Source organism: Rhineura floridana, chromosome 15 (assembly GCF_030035675.1).
Source record: "Rhineura floridana isolate rRhiFlo1 chromosome 15, rRhiFlo1.hap2, whole genome shotgun sequence".
NCBI classification, from domain to species: Eukaryota; Metazoa; Chordata; class Lepidosauria; order Squamata; family Rhineuridae; genus Rhineura; species Rhineura floridana.
In genome coordinates, this window is record NC_084494.1 from 30,127,672 (window position 1) to 30,136,873 (window position 9,202).

The 9,202-nt window shown below is 44.0% G+C and overlaps 1 protein-coding gene across 4 annotated transcripts in view; it reads right to left on the reverse strand.

Annotated features, from left to right (window-relative positions):
* LOC133370615 (urokinase plasminogen activator surface receptor-like) overlaps positions 1–4,172 on the reverse strand; it is a 38,129-nt gene extending 33,957 nt beyond the window's left edge. For all 4 annotated transcript variants that reach the window (XM_061597182.1, XM_061597177.1, XM_061597179.1 and 1 more), the window contains exon 1: positions 3,927–4,172. The gene's annotated coding sequence lies outside the window, so the exon portion shown is untranslated. The remainder of the gene's footprint in view (positions 1–3,926) is intronic.
* Positions 4,173–9,202: the final 5,030 nt, after the last annotated feature.

Here is a 9,202-nt window from a genome sequence, read left to right on the forward strand (position 1 = left end):
AAGCTCGCACGCAGGACCTGCATGCAAGAGCACTTTTCCCTCCTGTGGTTTCCAGCAACTGGTATTCAGAAACCTCGGATGTCGCCGAGTTCTCGTGTTATGAGAGAAGGAAACGTTTCTCAATCTACTCTCTCATGCCCTGCATAATTTCCTTCTGAGCCCTGCCAAGTTTCACTGAACTTAGCCATCCCTCCCACCCAGCCCACAACAACTTGAAAGATACACAGCCCACACAACAAGACAAGCTATTTGCTTCCTAAACTTTCCACCCACATCTTCTGCAGCCACCCAGGATTACTTGCCCTGGAAACTTTAATGAGCTTATATGTACTGGAAAAACCAGGCTGTATTTCTCCAAGCCTCTGAGCCACCTCTTTGCGCATGAAAAGGGGGTTTTAATGTCTGTTTTCTCCCCTGTTTTTGTACAGCCTGCCTCTCACTCATCTCAGAAGGGTGGGAAGGAAGGAGACCAAGCAAGTAGAAAAGCAAAGAAATGACTTGGAAGGCACTGATGCGGCTAGGTTAGTTCCAGCCTTGGACACACAGAGATTAATTTCTGGTTCATTTCTGCAGATTTCACGCCAACGGCTGGCCTGTTTCTGCGCAGCATCACCTCTGGATCTAGCAGGTTGCAATTTCCAACCCTAAGGTGTCTTTAGTTTGGCTACAAAATGCAAGACCTTGGAAATATTCTCACTGGCAGATTTGCCGTGCCCCTTCATCTCCGAAACTTTACAACATTCATCTTTAGGTGATGGATTGCCCAGACAATTGAGCTGCAATCTGACCAAAGATGGGTCACGCCAGACCATGAGAGCATCTTTGGGAGAGGGGGAGAGAGAGATATACTGGTAGGGCAAGGCAGGGGGCGGGGAAGTTCCAGGGTGCTCAGCTAGACCATTTACAATTATTATTATTTCTTATTTAAATTTATATCTTGCTCTTCCTCCCACAGGAGACCAGGGCAGCAAACATATTTACAAGAAAAACATGTTAACAACAAGGAGCATACTAACAATTTAAAACTTTCTAAAAACAGTTGCAAATCAAAACATTCTAAGGACTAGGACCACGGAGATCCAGGATCAAATCCTTGCTCAGCCCTAAAGCAGGGTCATTGGCCATCTTTCAGATTAAACTACCCCATAGGGTTGTTGTAAAAATAAAATAATAAACTGAGTCTGAATCCTAGGAAGACAGAGGCACTGTGGGTTGGTGGTTCCCGAGTTTGGATAATTGGTCAGTTGCCTGCTTTGGATGGGGTCGTACTCCCTCTGAAAGAGCAGGTTCGTAGTCTGGGGGTGCTCCTGAATCCATCTTTGTCACTAGAGGCCCAGGTGACCTCTGTGGATAGGAGTGTCTTTTACCAGCTTCGGCTGGTAAGACAGCTGCGGCGATTTCTGGACCGGGATAGCCTGACCATTGTTGTCTATGCACAGGTAACCTCCAGGCTGGATTACTGTAATGCGCTCTATGTGGGGCTGCCCTTGAGGTTGGTCCGGAAGTTGCAGCTGGTGCAAAATGCAGCAGCGAGACTGCTGACTGGGGCAGGGTATTGCCAACATGTCACCCCGCTGCTGAAAGAATTGCACTGGCTGCCCATTTGCTACAGGGCCAAGTTCAAAGTTCTAGTTTTGGTGTACAAAGCCCTATGCAGCTTGGAACCAGGATACCTGAAAGACCATCTTACCCCTTATATACCCAGTCGATCACTGCGCTCTGCAGGTGAGGGCCTCCTGCAGATACCATCCTATCAGGAGGTCTGTTCTGCACAACATAGGAAATGGACCTTTAGTGTGGCAGCACCTACACTGTGGAATCCCCTCCCCTTAAATATTAGGCAGGTGCCATCTCTGTTATCTTTTTGGTGCCTTTTGAAGACTTTCCTCTTTCAACAAGCCTTTTAAGTTGAGACCTATCCCAGTCTGCTTCTGTGTTGGAATTGCTTTTTATTATTATTTTTTAAACCAGAGATGTCCTTTTCATTGAGCATTTACCAAGATTTGTGCTCATGCTGCTATCGGGACATTCACATGAGATCCCATTTTCAATACTATTTGTGTCTGCAAAAGTTTTGGGTGAGTCACATGGCTTCATTTCCAGGCAGTGCATTTCCCATAACTTCTTGCTAAAATTCCATACTATTTTATACCACAAATATTGTGGTTTATTTTCATTCTGCTTACGGTCCTTTCAGACGGCAATGATGTGGTGGCATTGGGGAAACATCCCAGAACAAACTAAAAAAGGGGAATAAATCCACTACTAATGTGCTATTATTGTGTCAAGAACATTTGGCACAATAGACCCTCAATAAAACACCAGTCTGGAGGGGCCCTTATGGATGCTTCCTGGAAAAGGTATTATTATTATTATTATTATTATTATTATTATTATTATTATTATTACTATTACTATTATTACTATTATTATTATTATTATTATTATTATTATATCCTGCCCTTTCTCCCGGTAGGAGTCCATCCAGCATGACAAACAAAACACTAAAAATATTCTGAAATATCTTAAAAACAGAATTTAAAATATATTAAAACAAAACATCTTTTAAAACTTCTTTTTAAAAAAGCTTTAAAAACATCTTAAAAAGCAATTCCAGGAGAGACACAGACTGGAATAAGGTGTCTACTTAAAAGGCTTGTTGAAAGAGGAAGGTCTTCAGTAGGTGCCGGAAAGATAACAGAGATGGCGCCTATCTAATATTTAAGATTAAATGGGCTGGCCTTTTGATGCCAATAACGTTGTGTAAGTTTCCATGCATGAGGAGTGCCCATTCCACAACAAATACCTTTCTGGAAGCTCCCAGAGGGAAAGTGCATGGGAGAAGGTGATAGCTAAGGAAAAAATAGCACATAGGATAACAACATTGAAAACAAGAGCCATATTGCAGGTTGAAGTTAAGGGGTGAATCTTGGCTATGGAGCAGTTGAAGGTTTTAAAAGTCTGTTCCTAGGAACTGTGGGGTTTTTCATAAGCTTATCAGGCTCCCTTCTCATAAGCTTCCCTGAAAATCACGAGTGTCTCTGGCTGTTTATCTTCCCCTGCAATGCACTGGGGTATACTGACTGGCAGTGCGATGCACTGCAGGGGGCAGTGTACAGCACATTTCTGGGGTGCATCCTCAGTTTGGGCTTGGAGGCCTGCATCAGCAAGGTCCCACAGACTTCCCCTTTTGATCCAAGAATGCCTCTTAAAAAGATATCTCCAGAATCCTCCCCAATATACAACCACTTCAGAGGGTAGGCTCCCCTTCTCCTTACCAAAGGGCCGTTTGTCAATTTCTCTGATTTATTGCAGGGGTGGGAACCTGTGACCTTCCAGGTGTTGCTTGACACCAGCTCCCACTAGTCCCATGGTCAGGAATGATGAGAATTGTGGTCCAAGTACTTCTGAAATGCAATAGGTTCCCCATCCTTGGGGGATTATTTGGGGGAGTGAAGGGAGAGAGCCTTACAGGAAGCTGTGCTTGCCATCCAAAATGGACAGATTGTCTTGGAACAATCTTGCAAGGGGGTCGTTGTGCCCTGGCTGAGGATATGTTCACTGCCTTGCTGCAGTAGCTCAGGTGAGGCCTATCCGTCAGAATGGCAGTGCATCTCCTCAACATGCGGAAGATCCCAGGTTCAATCCCCGGTATCTTCCGGTAGGTCTGGGAATGTCCCATGTCTAAAACCCTGGAGAGCCACTGCCAGTCAGTGTAGACCAGAGCTTGGAAAAGTTACTTTTTTTGAACTACAACTCCCATCAGCCCCAGCCAGCATGGCCACTGGATTGGGCTGATGGGAGTTGTAGTTCAAAAAAGTAACTTTTCCAAGCTCTGGTGTAGACAATACCAAACTAGATGGCACAGCGGTCTGAACTTGGTATAAGGCAATTTCTTAAGTTCCTATCTATCCAGGGGCTCTTACCGTGGACTCTGGTCTGAAGTGCAGTGGCTTCTGCCTGGATTCCTTCATCTTCTATCCAGGAGTGACTCAGTTTCCAGCTTCGCAGGAAAGCTCCCTGCCTTCCTCCTTTGGGCTGATGCTCTTGAAGATTGGCTCTGACTGCCCTGTAAATAACCGGATGCTGTTCTGGAGCAAGCACAGCTATGCTTTGCCAGAAAGTGCAGCTCCGACTCCAAGCTCTCAGCAGGATTCCCAGTCATATCTTCATCTTCCAGGATTCACAAGGGCCCTCCCATAAGCCAGCTAGTTGCTGTGCCTCATTATTACCATAATTGCCTTGCACCATGGGAGGGTACAGCCTTTTTACAAAACCTGCCATTTGGCTGTAGCTCAGCCCTGAGGATTTTGATTCAAATTCTTAGTAAAGAAACAGCTCCCAGAGGGGTGGCAGACAGTGTTTTGGGGGCTTTTTAGTTTACAGCAGTGGATCCCAACTTTTTACCCCCATGGACCGCTTGAAAATTGCTGATGGTCTTGGTGGACCACTTGGTGATTGTTTCTGCCTATTGTAACAATTGTAACACACTGTGTTAAGACACTGTGTGATTTTTTAAAACTGTATTTAATTCCTTCTTTTATTGTATTTCATAGTATTACAGTTTACATTCCATAGAATTCAAATGGTAGTGTAATAAAATAATTTTTAAAAGCAACAAAAATACAATGAAAAATCAGTACAAATATTCAGTGTGAACAAGATGCAGCCCACCTGATTGAAGTTCATGGACCACTGGTGGTCCACAGACCGCGGTTGGGGAACCCCTGGTTTAGAGAGAAGGCAACCAGGAGGTGACATGATAGAAGTATATAAAATTATGCACAGCATGGAGAATGTGGACAAAGAAAAGTTCTTCTGCCTCTCTCATAACAGTGGAACTCACAGATATCCAGTGAAGTTGAATGTTGGAAGATTCAGGACAAACAAAAGAAAGGACTTCTTCACACAGTTCAACTGTGGAATCCTCTCCTACAGGAGACAGTGATGGCCACCAACTTGTGGGCTTTAAAAGAGGATTAGACACATACATGGAGAATAAGGTCTTCAGTGGCTTCTAGCCAGGATGGCTATGCTCTGCCTCCACTGTCGATGGCAATATGCTTCTGAATACCAGTTACTGGACACTCCAGGAGGGGAGAGTGCTCTTGCATTCAGGTCCTGCTTTTGGGCTTCCCATTGAGGCATCTGATTGGCCACTGTGAGAACCAGAAGCTGGATTAGATGGGACATGGGCCTGATCCAGCAGGACTGTTCTTATGTATTAGAACTCCTCCAGATTGCCTGTTCATTCCAGCATTTATCCTAATATGCTTCCATAACGCCAACATGGTGGTTAGACAGTGGACATTTCAGACAACTTGTTTATTGTATCCTGGTTTGTTTGTAAAAAGTCTGATCTTTAGGGAAAGTACCAAACCTCCCAATCAACTAGAATTGCACAACCTGAGTTTCCTGGTATGCCATTGAATCCCACCAGCTGGCTCCTTGAAAGTTCAGACTAAAACCCAGAGCGGATTCCACTGCCCCGCTGACATGGAGCCACCAGCCACCAAAGAATAGGAGTCGGAGGATGGGGCTTGACAACTTTATTAAGCCCAGCCCCTCCACCTTTTCCTCCACCATCTGAGCAATGCTAATAATAATTAAACAGCCCTCCCAGACAAAAAAAATCCCCTGCCAAACTGCCTATGAACAGCCCACTTTCTTCCAACTCCATACTCTCTCTCTCAGCAGGGCCCAATACAGCCAATGTTAAGAGCTTTGAAAGACTACTAGCTTACAATGTCTATGTTCTACCTCCACCGTCACAGTTTGCTGCTGAATGCCAGTTGGTGGAAATCACAAGTGGGGAGAACCCTGTTGGACTCAAGTCCTGCTATCAGGTTTCCCATAAACATTTAGTCAGGCTGTGGGCACACTAGTCACCTCAAAAGCAGCGGGAATGGTTTTTCTGGCTGCATTTTGAAGCAACTGCCCTCTGCTGGCCAAACCTCCCTTCCCCACAGCTGCCTTCAGACCTCTCAGGACCACCCACAGAAAAGCGTTGGGCCAATCACTGTCTCTGCCTGAGCCTGCAGCAAAGTGTTTCCATTGGCCACACCTGGAAGACAAAGGGGTCAGTCTACCAATCAGTTGCAAAATCTGCCTGAAGCTGAATTTTAGAAAGAACATATTCGAGCTGCTCCCACCAGGTTGTACAGGAAAAAGGGGAGGGGTTTGACTAGCATCGTTTTCAGAAAAGAGAGGTGGAGACGCACTGGAACCGGCACAACAGTAAGTATGTCTCTAAGTCTTCCCATTGGCCATTTTGAGATGGGCCATTGGCCTGGTCCAGCAGAGCTCCTCTTGTGTACTTATGTCCTACCACAGTAGTGTGGAACCTCATGCACACCAAGCTGCTCTATGTGACCCTCAGGATTCTCTCCACATCACAACCCCTCTTCCTGCCTCCCACCCCTCTCCTCCCCTATTTCACAGCCTACTTGAGTGTTTTTGCCCAGATGGAATGTGTCTTTGAGCTCTGATAATGCCTCTTGCTTGCTTGGATGGAGGACAGAGACAGGTGCGAGCAACTGTGCATAGAAATGAACCTATTGTACAAAGGTATTATCTACGTTTGCTGCTCCGTCCACTTTTACCTCTGGTCGTGCCCACCACTGGCATGTGGCCCCCAGAAGGTGGCCCAGAAGGTAATGTGGCCCTCAAGACTGAAAAAGGTTCGCCACCACTGTCCTGTTGGTTGCAGTAAGAGAATCCAAGCATGGCAACAGATCTTCTCTTAACCAAGTCCTTGCACGTGTTAATGGGGCCACTTCACCAACCCATTAGCCTATGAAAAGAATTTGTTTGACAGGTCGAGCAGGTTTCTCTGCTAAAAATTGCATGCTTTGTCTCTGCAGGCACAGGAATATAGGCTGGGAGGGAACTCACAGATATAATCCAGACCAACCCCCCAATTCTATAACAATACATTCATTTGGGGGAGGGGTACATCATTTGACAGCAGCCATGTAAACAAGAGGAAGGTGTGCATTTGTGGTTGTAAGTGAACCTATTTTGAAATTAATCCTTCCAAAGAACTTTGGCAAAAGCTGGCACCAGATCCCATGGGAACACTTCGTTTTCTTGGCTTGCTAACATCGTACACAACAAGTTGTTACTATTTTTCCACCCCTTCTAAATGTTAGTAGGGATGGTATAGGCCAGAATGTGTGTGTATATATGTGTGTGTGTAGGAAAGTTAAGGGCCGTAGCTTAGTGGTGGACCATATGCTTTATATGCAGAAGGTCCCAGGTTCAATTCCTGGCATCTCCAGATAGGACTGGGGAAGTCCCTTGCCTGAAACTCTAGAGAGATGCTGCCAGTCAGTGTTGGCAATACTGAACTAGATGAGCCAACATTCCGTCTCTTGGCATATGGCAACCTTCTATATTGTACACTCGTACAGACACTGCTCACACACAACACTTGCACAAGAAGACTTGCAAAACTCATTTAAGTAGGCGGGACTCAAACAGTCTGAGATAGGTTTCCCTTTTCACTGCGTATAATTCTTTAGACTCACTGTCACTTCCAGTAAAACCAGTTTTGCAGATTTTTGGAGCAATTAAAAAAAAACACATGCCTAACCTGTTTAATCAGAAGCAAAGGTACACACCACAAGCAGCACTCCTTCAATTCCCTGAAGGAAAATGGTTGCCTGCAACTTGACATTTTCCATTTCTCAATTGATTGATTGATTGATTGATTCTTTCAATTTATAGGCCACGAGTCCATAAAAATGTGCTCAAAGCAACTCACAACAGAGTGACAAAGAGGCACATAACTGCAATAACAATCAAATACTAAATCCTCTCAAGACCCAACGCAACAATCCAGTAAACAACAGAACAACAATTTCAAATGCTATCTTTCTAATGTAAATGTACCGCCTTCAAGTCGATTCCGACTTATGGCGGCCCTATGAATAGGGTTCTCATGTGGCTGAGAGGCAGTGACTGGCCCAAGGTTCCCAGTGAGCTTCATGGCTATGTGGGGATGCGAACCCTGGTCTCCCAGGTCGTAGCCCAACACCTTAACCACTACACCACACTTTCTGTCCTGACCTATTCCTGATAGTTGGCTTATATCAACAATAAATAAAATGCCATCCCACCAGAGCCTGCTTCTAGGCCCTCTTGACACATGCCATTGCTTTGGGGTCACACCTTCCCCAAACCCAGTTCCAGTTAGATGGCTGTTCCCATCAACTTCTGTCCCATTTAGGGATGTGCTAGAATTCCACCCAATTTGGATTTTGTACCGCATTTCCCATTAATTCGCTTATTTTCAATCATTGAAGATCGAATTTTAACGTAGCAAATGTCCACAGCTATTTTTGAAAACGGACTTTAAAAAAAAATCTGCCTCTACAACATCAATTTTAAGAATGGTTTTATCAATATTTCCTTTTAAAATACCAATATTTCCTTCAAAATATCAATATTTTTCCTAGCGGGAAAAAGCCAAGAATCAACAAAAGCAGTGGCTAGTGGATAAAGAACAATATATATATAAAACTCTATGCCATTTTCTCATTAAAAAGCAACAAAGAAAACCTTTAAAGGCAACATAGAACAAAACTTAAAATGACTGACTACTCAACAAAAAAAATGTTAAATTGAAACAATTGCATAAGTCTGTCAACACAGAAAGAAAAGTTTTCAGGAGGTGCTTGAAAGTCAAAAGCAAGGATGCCTGTGCCAACTAGGGATGGGCAAGAAATTTGATTCAGTTCTCATTTCAAGCCAAATCTATTACATTCGCACTTTCCAAAACAATATGAGAACTGAAACACAGCCATCCTTCAAAATTCACACTTTTTTGAATTTTGCAATGCAGTTCGCCAACCAATGTTTAGAAAAATGCATATGTTAGGGGAAAGTGTGCATAAAAATGAATTTACAAGTGAGAATAGCATACAAAATGCTTTATATGATGAGAAATGGCTTGCAATGTGTGTACATGAGTCAAAACTGCCTATAAAATGTGTTTATTAGAAATTCACACTAAAATGCTGGAGAATTTTCAGGAGGATTTTTTAAAAGAAAAAAATCAGATTGCTGCAGAAATGTGGAGGATTGAATTTAAGGTTGGAAAAATGAGGACCTGAGAGAACTGAAACTGGTAGATCTTTCCATCCCTAGTGCCAACTTTCTGCTGGAAGAGTGTTCCACAGCATAGGACCGGCACAGCGAA